The sequence below is a fragment of the Micromys minutus genome (assembly GCF_963924665.1).
Source record: "Micromys minutus genome assembly, chromosome: 18".
Classification (NCBI taxonomy): Eukaryota; Metazoa; Chordata; class Mammalia; order Rodentia; family Muridae; genus Micromys; species Micromys minutus.
The window spans coordinates 22,996,060-23,007,989 of NC_137953.1; the positions used below are offsets into that span (position 1 = coordinate 22,996,060).

At 39.3% G+C, this 11,930-nt stretch overlaps 1 pseudogene across 1 annotated transcript; it reads left to right on the top strand.

Moving 5' to 3' along the window:
* Positions 1 to 3,623: 3,623 nt before the first annotated feature.
* On the top strand, positions 3,624 to 3,895 carry LOC308432110 (non-histone chromosomal protein HMG-17-like; annotated as a pseudogene). The gene has a single exon. The product of its transcript is annotated as a non-histone chromosomal protein HMG-17-like (transcript).
* Positions 3,896 to 11,930: the final 8,035 nt, after the last annotated feature.

Genomic DNA, 11,930 nt, shown 5'->3' on the forward strand with positions numbered 1-11,930 from the left:
CCATTGTTTTTACTGATGAACCTTTTTATATTAATGGCTTAAAGCAGAGAACACTTTGTATGTTTCTCCTTAACCCAGGGTCTCTGTTCCTATAAATAGAAAGCTCTCCCAAATAAATGCTTTTAATACACACACACACACACACACACACACACACACACACACACACACACACACATAAATACAATGTGTAAATATTGTTACAAATGTTCAAACCACCAAATATGTTAAAGACATACTAAATTGGTTGTTCGAAAACATGAACAGAAAAAAAAAACTGTTTCAATTGGTAGTATCATACTTTACACAGCATGAAATTTCATGCTGTTCTGTTTAAGCCTATTGCACCCTGCTCCAGACACAAATCTTCCTTTATGTCGTATTTAAGCACTAGATAAACTGCCAGCTTCTTAGTCATTTAGCAGTTGTTTTGGTAAGTAGATCAGCTGTCAGTTAACATAACACTGATGTGATCGAAGTTTATATTTTGCTTAATAATATACCTGTAGCTCAATAATGTGATGCTGGCATCTAGGTATGAAAAGAAGGTGTGGAGCTGAAAAAAATGACTGTCAGTGAAGTACATGCATGTGTCCATGTCCATGTGGAGTTGGGTGTGATATTACATATCTGTAACTCCATCCAGCACTGGGAGGAGGTGTCAGCAAAGACACGAGTGTCTCTGGGCCTGGCTGCACTGCCAATACAGCTGAATTCATGAGCTCCAGGATTACTGAGAAATTCTGTCTCAAAACGTATTGGGGAACAACTGAGGAAGACACCTAATGCTAACCTCTGGCACCTATATGGACATTCACAAGCATGTATGTACAGAACAGGGCCCTGGATTTCATCACCAACACCACAGGAAAAACAAAAACAACGAAGAAGATAAGTTGGAATGTGTTTCCCTTAAGAACTTCTCTATTAGGAAAGAGAAAAATCATAGGTTAGGGTGCTAAGATATACGATAAAAATGAGTCTCCTATTTATAATACTGTAAAGAAAGGAGAAGAAAGTCCTGGTAGATTTATTACTATACATACATGTATACAAACATACATACACACATACATATGTACTATACTGTAATAACATGTAAATGTTGTTACAAACATCCAAACCATCAAATATGGTAAAGACTTTTTTAGGATAAAAAGACATACTGAATTGGCTTTTGGAAAACATGAACAGGAAAAACTTTGAATTGATAGCAAAATGCTATCATTTATGAATATATGAGCAAGAGGTCCTCTTAAAGTAATGGTCCAAATGTGGCCATGAATAATCATGAAGCTATTTCTTACACGTGAAAAGTACCTACATCACTTCAAGAATAACTCTGGACTCCAATTGTTAAAATATAACTTAGAGGCGGTGTTTGCCAATGAAACGTACTGTCACTGGCAGAGGTGAAAAAGTTGGTCAAGAGAAAGGAAAACATCTATAGGATATATATATATATATATATATATATATATATATATATATATATATATATGCAGTTGTGATGTAGCTGGGCTCTTCTGGACTCGGATGTTCAATAGGGATAAAGGAGGTACCAGGCTACAATGTATGGGAGATGGAATAACCCTGGCACTGTGTGGCAGAGCTGCAAGACACATAGTAAAGCCAGGGGTTGAGTGCAGACAGAAGGACCTGTATTCTCACAAAACCAAGAACAAAAGTATCTATCTAGTTTCTGGCAATATGAACTAACAATATAGATGACAACTGTCTTGTTTGTCAAGTCAATGTATCACTGCTCTATCCTTGAAGTAAAACCACTTCTTGAATGAAGAAGTAGCACTGAACGTTCTATTTGCCATAGAACGCATCAGGCAGCCCACACTTTGTCGGGTACGAAAATGTTAATAGTCATGCTTTACTTTATCTCTACATTCAACCCCATACATTTAGCTCTTTCAATGGCAAGCATTCAGACTGTCAAGGCCAGATGTATCTTCTTTCTATTTGACCCATTTACTCAGCCACTGGTATAGACATTAGTCTGGACAGAATGGGCAGAACGCAGTGCTTAAGATGGCTCCCAATCGTTGATCCATTAACAGTATGTCTGACAGTGTCCCTCGGCATTTCTTACTGCCTTTGGGGGAAGAGAGACCTAGTCAGTCCACTCAGTTCTAAGTTCTTCCTGAACCCATGTTGATATGCTTACCTCCCTTTAGAACATTGGTTCCCAACCACCTGACCCTTTATATATCAGATATGCAGGATATCTGATATTTACAGTTTGCAACAGTAGCAAAATTAGAGTTAAGATGTAGCAAAGAATATAATTTTAGGGTTGGGGTCACCACACATGAGGAACTGTATTAAAGGGTCACCTCATTAGAAAGGTTGAGAACCTGCTTTAGAACATCCTGGATCTTAGTAAGCGTTCCCCCCAAGTTGAATGTTTCATCTCAGAGGAAATTGCTACAGGGCACTTGGCTTTGCAATTTTAAGAATAAGGATGGGAGGCACTGTTCAGCTTAGCCACACTGAAGAAAAGAAAGTGATTAGTGACTTAAGTCCATATTTCAGGTTCTGGCATGAGATGTTGGCTAATTTGTTTGTTTGTTGTTGTTTTGTAATTTTCTTTTCTAAAAACCTATTTTTCAATTTTTATTCATGTATACGTGTTTGTGTCTATGTGGGCATATGCAGTATGAATAAGGGTGCCTACACAAATCCAAAGAGGGTGTGAGATCCTCTGGAATTGGAGTTTTAGGTCAGTGTGAGCTACCGGAAGAGGCTGTTGGCAAACAAACTTGGGTCTTCTGGGAAAGTGTTCTTGAGACTTAGGTTAGGAGAGAAGGGAAGGTGCATGAGTAACTAACCCAGCCTCATCAACCATGGCCTCGCACAGCACTGACCCATCAGTTCGAGTCTCTTTGGCAATGTAGTTTGACAAGTGGCCAGCTCTGTGAAATCTCTCCCTGGGAGGCAAGTTCTCTCTCTTGCAGGCACCAGCTTTCTCCTCCTCTTGGCTAGAGATTCCTAGAGAAATTCGTGTTTTTTTTCTTATTAAAAAATTGTATTTTATTTATTTATTTATTTATTCGTTCGTTCATTTATTTATTTATTTATTTATTTATTCAGGGGGGCACACATGTGGCAGTACATACGTGGAGGTCAAAGAACAACTTACAGGAAGTAGCTCTCTTCTACCATATGAGTCCTGGGAATTGGACTACTGTGATTTATATTAGTGGCAATGTTTACCTGCTGAGCCATCTTACTGGTCAAAATTCAATTTTGTTGGGATCCACTATTTCCATCGTCTGATAGACAAAAGGGCAGAGAGCATGCGTGGAAAACTTTCTCATCCCTCCTGGTAGAACATGCATTCTTGCTTCTCGGCTCTGCCATTTGAGGCATCCTTCACAGTTTAATAAAGGCAGTGTGTCATCCAAAATCTTTTGCCCCCAAAATTTTTATCATTCTGTCGGTTTCACAAGGAATTTCTCTCACACTCCCACTATTAAATAGACATATCCACAGGTATTTTTAAAATAAACCAGAGCAGTTTGAAGAAGCAGCGAGGATGACCCCCGGACAGACCAAACCAGTGTGACACTGTATATTCGTGTTCAGCACAGACATCCCCTGCTGCCGCCATGCCCAAAAAAAAGGCTGAAGGGGATGCTAAAGGCAACAAAGCCAAGGTGAAGGACAAGCCACTAGAAGATCTGCAAGGCTGTCTGCTAAACCTGTTCCTCCAAAGCCTGAGCCCAAACCTTAAAAGGCCTCAGCAAAGAAGGGAGAGAAGGTACCCAAGGGGAAGAAGGGGAAAGCCGATGCTGGTAAAGATGACAGTAATTTTGGAGAAAATGGAGATGCCAAAACAGACCAGGCACAGAAATCTGAAGGTGCTGGAGATGCCAAGTGACACGTGGCATTTTTGATAACTGTGTAATTCTGGTGACTGTACAGTTTGAAATACTATTTTTTATTGTTTTATAAAAATTTAGAATTTTATTTTACTTTTTAAAACTATATTGTTAGCACACAGAACACTTCATCTTTGGGGGGAAGGACCATGTGTCACCAACAAAATATCACCCAAGCTGCACTGAGGACAGAAAACCTCTTTCCTGGATAATTTTGAAAGGCTCCTGGTCCTGCATAGGTGACTACCGAGGCACAAAATGCCCTGTGGTCTGAGAAAACTCTAAATTCATTTTTATAACCTCTTCCCCTGTGTACCATCAACGTAGACTTAATTCCCTTAAAACCAGAGACCTCTTGAAACCTGACCCCAAAATTGGTTTTCTAGTCTATTGGACAATGTAGACTTTGCAGTGACTTCATCAAGTGTTCTCAGAAGAGCAATGGTTCTTTTTATAAAAGATTGTGGATCTTCAGATTGATAATTCTGCCATTTCCATTTCTTGAAAGTCAGAGTCGGCTTGTGAAAAGTTGTTCAACAACATCCTTAATGTGAAATGTCAACTCTCACTCTAAGCTACTTTCCTCTCTTCAAAGCACTGAATGAAGATTCCGTTGGGTTTTACAGTGGCTTTCTGGTTTAGGTAGCCTACAGAAGAATGGAATTTGGAAGTTCTTGTATATTGTTGATTGTCTGCCCATGTCCTGCCTGAATACCATGATTGTTTATGAAAAGTACCTTTAATAAAGCTGTTTACAGTTAAGTTGGGGAAAAATAAAATAAGCCATTTCTATCTTTGGACAGGCAGTCTGTGAGACCTGTATTTTGTCACCTGATGAGAACCTTATGAACCTCAGTAGGAAGAGCTTTTGTTCTCCGGCCATCAGCAAGTTGCTGCACGGTCACCCTGTGCCTGTCAAGAGCTACATTTGTTCACAGGCTGTTGTTATGTGAAGTGTCTGAGAATTCAGAACCAGGTCTTACTTATTTTTGTAATAACCCTCCTAACTTATTTCTAATTGTGCTTTACTACAGTGACAAGAAGAAGGCAGTGACATGATTGGAAATGTGATTTGAAAAGTCATTAAGCCGTATATCAAAGCTATTCTCTTATAAATCCTGCTTCCCATGTACCTACAGATTACAGTTTCACTGAGGTTCCTGTCGTGGCGGGGTGAAAATGCCTTCCTCCTTCTCTGACAACACTCTCCGCATATCTGTCCAGGCCCTGAATTCATAAAATTCAGGTTTCCACTCACAGCTGTCCCTACAGCACCTCCTTCTCCAGCTGTTCCAAAGCTCCTGTTACTTCTCTTTGAGACACTTGTTAAAGATTCACTTTCACATAACAAGTTCTATTTATTGGCTTTTCTATTGTTATAAGAAACGACCATAAACACAGTGACTTAAGTGGCTCCCTGCTATGTGACTTTTCCTGGGGAGACATAAACATACATCTATTTACTCTAAGTAATTTACCATCAGCATACCACAGAGATGGTTCTACCCCAGTGGAGCTTAATGAGGCATTGTGTTCCTCACAGCCATACAAGGAGGATTACTTATTGAAGGGAGCGTGAATGAATCAAAGGTAACTCCGCCACTGAAAAGTCGACCCCAGTATGAGAAAAATCACAAAAGCTGCGGTCTGAGAGCTTCCTGCACAACTCTCAGGCAGTTTGGCAAATCAGGGAGTCTCATTTCCCCTGCAAGTTTTAGTTACTTTAGTACAGGGCCTTGTATACTGGTAGGTAGCCAGTCATCTGCCCAAAATGTTAGGTACATGTCAATGGGACATGTAAATGTCAGCTTATATAAGGGAAAAGAAAGAACCCACCTCTTTGCAGGAGCAATACATTTTAGAATCTTAAGGTAAGAGTATCGTATGGGTGGGCACCAAAGGCAAACATATGCTTTTTATCAAAGGGATGCTAATTAAGAAAAGACACAGAGAATAGGTCATAAGAAGGCCATAGGAAGACAGGGCAGGAGAACAGAAGTGTTGGTCTTTACCAAAGATCCATGTGATACAATCACACTGAGGGATGCTGGCCACTCAGTACCCTCTAAGTGAGCAGAGCCTAGGACGTAGTTTTTCTGGCCGCTCCTTACAGGTCTGCTCCAGTTGACGCCTCGCTTTTTAACACTCACAACATTGGTTTTGCTCTTCATACTGCTGAAACGAAAGATGGTAAGTTTCCTTTGTTCTGGGGCCACCCAGTCCGTGTCTGTTTTTTTTTTTTTTTTTTTTTTTTTTTTTTGTTCGTTTGCTTGCTTGCTTGCTTTAACAGAAACAAATACAAGCAACTTTAGACGAGTCTAGGAACTAGTAAGATGGCTCAAGGGTTCAGAGCACTGGATGCTTTTCAGGTGATTTGAGTTTGATTCCTAACTCTCCCATGTGGCTCACAACCATCTGTAACTCTGGTTTCAGGGTATGTGACCCTCTTCTGGACATCACAGGCACCAAACATATGTACATGCAATCACCCACACTCATAACAATGTTTAATGCATTTTAAATGATACCTAAGTGGTTAAAAACTTAGTGTTAGTTTTTACCTTTATTTAAGAGTTACTCAATAAGACTCAGTGCTTCCTTTTTTTCTTACAACTTTATTTAAAGAAGAGAGATACATGTACAGATTTTTTAAAAGCATTTTGGCAATGATTTTAGAGGTTTGATAACATGCATTGAAATCCCACTAGTTACCATAAGCATAAAGTACATGTAGAACAGAATGTAACATGGAAACAATCAGAGTTTTCTTGGTGTGAATAGATTAAACATAATAAGCTTTGGATACCAAAAATTGCCACAAGGCTATAGTCTTAGCTCTTGGATTATTAATGATTTAAGGTCTAGGTGTACCACACTCTGAGAGGATGCTATACACTTATTTTTTTTCCTAAGAAGGACTGAGGCTTTCACTATTTGGCCTTTGTTTTTCTTGAGCTTCATATGGCCTGCGAGTTGTTTCTGGGGTGTTCAGAGCTTTCTAGGGCTAATATCCAATTATCAGTGACTGCATATTATGTCTGTTCTTTTGTTACTAGGTTACCTCACTCAGGATGATATTCTCTAGATGCATCCATTTTTCTGGGAATTTGATAAAGTCATTGTTCCTAATAGCCAAGTAGTACTCCATTGTGTAAATATACCACAATTTTTGTATCTATTCATCTACTGAAGGACATCTGGGTTCTTTCCAGCTTCTGGCTGTTATAAATAGGGCTGCTATGAACATTGTGGTGCATGTGTTTTTGTTGTATGTTGGAGCGTCTCTGGGTTATATGCCCAGAAGTGGAATAACTGGGTCTCCAGGTAGTACTATGTCCAATTTTCTGAGGAACCACCAGAGTGATTTCCAGAGTGGTTGTACCAGCTTACAACCCCACCAACAATGGAGGAGTGTTCTTCTTTCTCCGTATCCTTGCCAGCATGTGCTGTCATCTGAGTTTTTGGTCCTAGACATTCTAACTAGTGTGAGGTGGAATCTTAGGGTTGTTTCGATTTGCATTTCCCTGATGACTAAGTGCTTTCATAATATCGCTGACTAGTCAGGCTTCTATTTGTGGGTTTTTCTAACTTGAGGGTTTTTTTAATGTTTTTCTTAAGGATATATTCTCTTTCTTAAGTTAGTCAGTACTCCTTACCTAGTCTAACTATATAGCAATATACTGTTTTATATACATATATATATATATATATATATTACATATATTAATATAGTCAAGTGTACATGTTACTAAATAAGATACAATATTTTTAGCTTGTATTTTACTTTGTTCACAGTATACTTTGAACTCAGACTTCCTTTCAATGTATTTTTACCATGGAAGTTTTAAACATTAAAATGGGAGAAAATAATACAATAGACCTTCCTATTTCCGATCATTCAAACTTTAATTACTGGCATATTTCCAAAAACTACTATTTTTTCCTTTCATTGTAATATTTAAAAGGTTTTGCTGTATGTGTGTGTATGTGTGTATACATATATCTGCACACATGGATAAAGTCATACATAAGCATGCATTTACATGCAGAAGCCAAAGACAGATGCTGGGTGTCTTCCACTATCTCTCTTGGCCTTGTTTGCCTGAAATGGGGTCTCTCATTGAACTCGAAGCTCACCAGTTTGGCTAGACTGGCTGGCCTTCCAAAGCCCAGAAGCTGCCTGTCTCTACCTACCCTGACTGAGGTTAAAGGTACATATTGCCTGGCCACATGAGTTCTAAGGATACAAACTCAAGTCTTCAAGTTTGCACAGCAGGTCTTCTTACCCCCTGCCACACCCAGATCTTTCTTCTTTGACAGTTTTATAGATGTATATAATAAATTTGATCTTTTTTTTCACCTACTGCCTCTAATCTGCCCCAACCTCCCACTTGTTAACTTCATTCTTCCCCGGAGAAAGTTCCCCTCCTGCTTACATGCCTTTGTTTTGTGGCCCATGAAGTATGACTAGGATTGTTTTTATGAATATGAGTGTGAGGTTATTTACTGAATTGTGGGCAATTTATTCATCCCTACATCACTGAATAAAATTATTCCTCCTCCTGTAGAAACCATTAACTCTCAGAGAGAGTTCCTCAGACAGTGGTGATACTCAGCATCCTCTCCCCAAACCATGCTAGAATATAGACATGTCCCTATCCCGTGCAGGGCTGGTGATGGTAACAACAGCTCCTGTGAGTTCGTGAGCTCTTCTTCCCATGCCAAGTCCAGATGACAGTATCTTGCATCTCTCCTTTCTTCCTCCAGCTCTTGTTCTTTCTGTCCTCTCTTCTGTGAGTGTTACTATGGTGGTGTAGATATGCTGATTAGAGAGTAGCACTCAACAGTCATTTGTTCTTAATGTCTGCATTAACCTTTACCTGCTGAAAAAATAAGTGTCTTTGATAAAAGTTGAGAACATTCTTGCTTTGGAGGGTATAATCATGAATTCCTAGAACAATTTGACTCATATTAGTTTAGCAATATAATAGTTAAATCATCCATTGGACCAATGACACCCACCCCAGCTTTTGACCGGATCTACAATATAAATTCCTTCCTGTGGAACAGACTCAAATCCAATTTTATAAAGCAATTGGATACTTTCATAACAGGCATGCCACCATTATAATAGCAGAGTACGTCTTGTCCAGGCAGGTAGTATACCTCACAGAGTTCTCAGATGAGTAGAATAGACTGAGGGGCAGAGTTCGGGAGTGAAATTTTATGAGATAGTGAACAAAGGGTATTGCTCCGCTATGGTAAATTCCAAGAGAATGCTGGTTATGAGCATTTCACTATGGCGCACAGACCATCAGAGAAGTGCAATACCAATACTTCAATGTGGGCACAGCTGTCCTCACATAGAGAGGTCAGCGACTGCAAATGTAGAGACAGGGTAGCATGCACATGCACTTGGTAGAAATAAAAAATAATGTTGCTGCTGCAGAAAGATATTTTGGAAATACCTCAAAAAGTAAGAATTCAAACTACTAGATCATTATTTTATGTCTCCTTTTAAGTGAGATTCAAGTATACCCACTTGGGCCCTACCTCTTGTGCAGATTCTTTGAGTTTGTGGAGTGTGGTGTGGGTATCCTGTACTTTATGGCTAGCATCCACTTGTTAGAGATACATGACATACATGTCATTTTGGGTCTAGGGTACCTCACTCAGGATGATATTCTCAGGTTCCATCTATTTGCCCAAAAATTCATGATGTTCTTTTTTAATGGCTGAATAGTATTTCATTGTATAGATAAATTGATTGATTGATTGATTGATTATTATTCTTTTTTTTTTCAGTTGAGGGACATGCAGGTTGTTTCCAGTTTCTGGCTATTATGAATAAAGCTGCTATGAACATAGTTCAACAAATATCTCTGTGGTATACTGTGGCATGTTTTGGGTATCTGCCCAGGAGTGGTATAGCTGAATCTTCAGGTAGGAATATTTGCCCAGTTTTTTGAGAAACTATCAAATTGATTTCCAAAATGGTTTTAAAAGTTTGTACTCTCACCAGCGATGGAGAAGTATTACCCTCCCTCTGCATTCTCAACGCCTTGTGCTATATTTGTGGGTTTGGTCTTATCCAAAAATAGTGGATCCTGGATTATAGAGGAAAATACTGGGCATCTACTGCAAGCAACATTATTGTAGGTATGTAGCAAGGAACAAAAACAAGAATCCGTGCTCTTTTCAATCTCTTCCCTTTGTGGGAAAACAAAACACAAGAGATCGGTCATAAACTGTTATGATTAGTGTGGAGGAAGGCCCACATACATGGAGCACATGTGGAGGTTAGAGGACAGCTCTTTGGAGTCACTTCTCATCCTCCACCTTTAGGTAACTGGAGAGTGGGCTCAGGTGGTCAGGACTGTGCAGCCAGGCTGAGGCACGTTGCTTTTTCCAATTGATTGTCTTAAAAAGGAAATATGTAGTATGTGGAGAGAAACAAAACAGCAAGTGCAAAAGTGGGGTCTAGTGAAAGGAGGAAATGTCACTTATTTAAGTAAATGATGGAGAAACTTACTTCACTGATGGAGAAATTTGCACAGTCACATGACCAGGGAAAAGGAATGAACCATAAAACTCTTGGAGGTGTAGCGTTCCACACCAGAAAGATCATACAGAGGCCTTGAGGTGGAGGCAGGCCTGGCCTGTTTGTTAAGCTGTGGTGAGAAGCCAGTGTGGGTTGATTTCAGTGAGTCAGGGGGAAAGTAAAAAGAAACTAGATCTGAGAGGCAACAGGGACTGTGTCATGTCTATCCTGCAGGTCACTGCCGGGACCTTTGACTCTGGGTGAAGCCATTAGGCAATACTGGGTATAATAAATGGACTGACTCATGCATTAATGATAACAAGCTGAAGAGAAAAAAAGAACAGAATCAGGTTGACCTGTAAGGAATGTAGCCCAGGCTGTGGCCAGGCATGAGTCTACATCAGTGGTTGTAGAGAATGACCTGCCTGGAGAGAGGTTGTGTTTGTGAAATTAGTGACTACCGCAGAGGAGAACCCACAACCAAAGGGAAGAAAATGTTAAAGGATGAAGGGAAAAAATACCAACATTTTATATAAATGTTTATGAATCCTGAATGTACCCTGAGGATGGCAGACAGGCAGGCAGACAGGAAGACAAACAGGAATGATCCGCATTGTTACACGTGTTGTGTATAGATGATGTGTCAATCATATAATAGAGTTCATGCTGAGTTTATATGTTTACTAACCATAAAGTAATCTGTCAAATGAGGAAGCATCTGTCTAGAAGTGTCTGGATGAGCAGATTCTTATTCTAATAAACCTCGTGTGGGTTGTGCTTGCTACCTAGCTTCGCCATTAAACATTACATCTTCGGGCACCTGGAGATTGACTTCAGAGCAGGCAGTATACTGTATTTGTCTGTTGTTGACTAGAAACTCTTCATACCTCTTTATTTGATTAGAGGAAATGACCCCTAGTCATTTTCTGCACAGTAGATCAGTAAGTTGGGGAGTGGAAATTAAATATTAACTTTTAGGTCTAAAAATGAGATATGCTATAAAATGATCACATTAACTTTCTTTCTCTGACTCATAAGACAACTCACAAAGCAGTTATTGAGAAACAAAGGCTCTGAGTAGAAGCAAAATATTAGAATAATCTCTGAAGTGATTAGTATAAAGGAAGAGCTCACTATCAATGTGTTATATGGCAAGATTAACTACAATCTTTAGTATAGTTTATAAAGCTGTGGTCAGCACCCAAAGTTATATAGCTCATAAATTTCCCAAGTCATTTCTCATCTCTTTTTGCTGCTCAGAATCATTGCATGCATCTCCATTTGTGTTTAATGTCATACCCTAAACACGGTGAGATTAGATGGATCTTTTTTTTTTTTTTTTTTTTTTTTTTTTTACTCTCTATCTCTCTTTCTCCTCTGAGGGGGGAAATAAGTTGTTCTTTATCCTACGAGAGCTTAGAGGGAACAACAAAGGAAGTCAGTAAAGGAACAGAGAAACAACAGCAAGAAAGGAGCTTTACACCTTTTAAAAC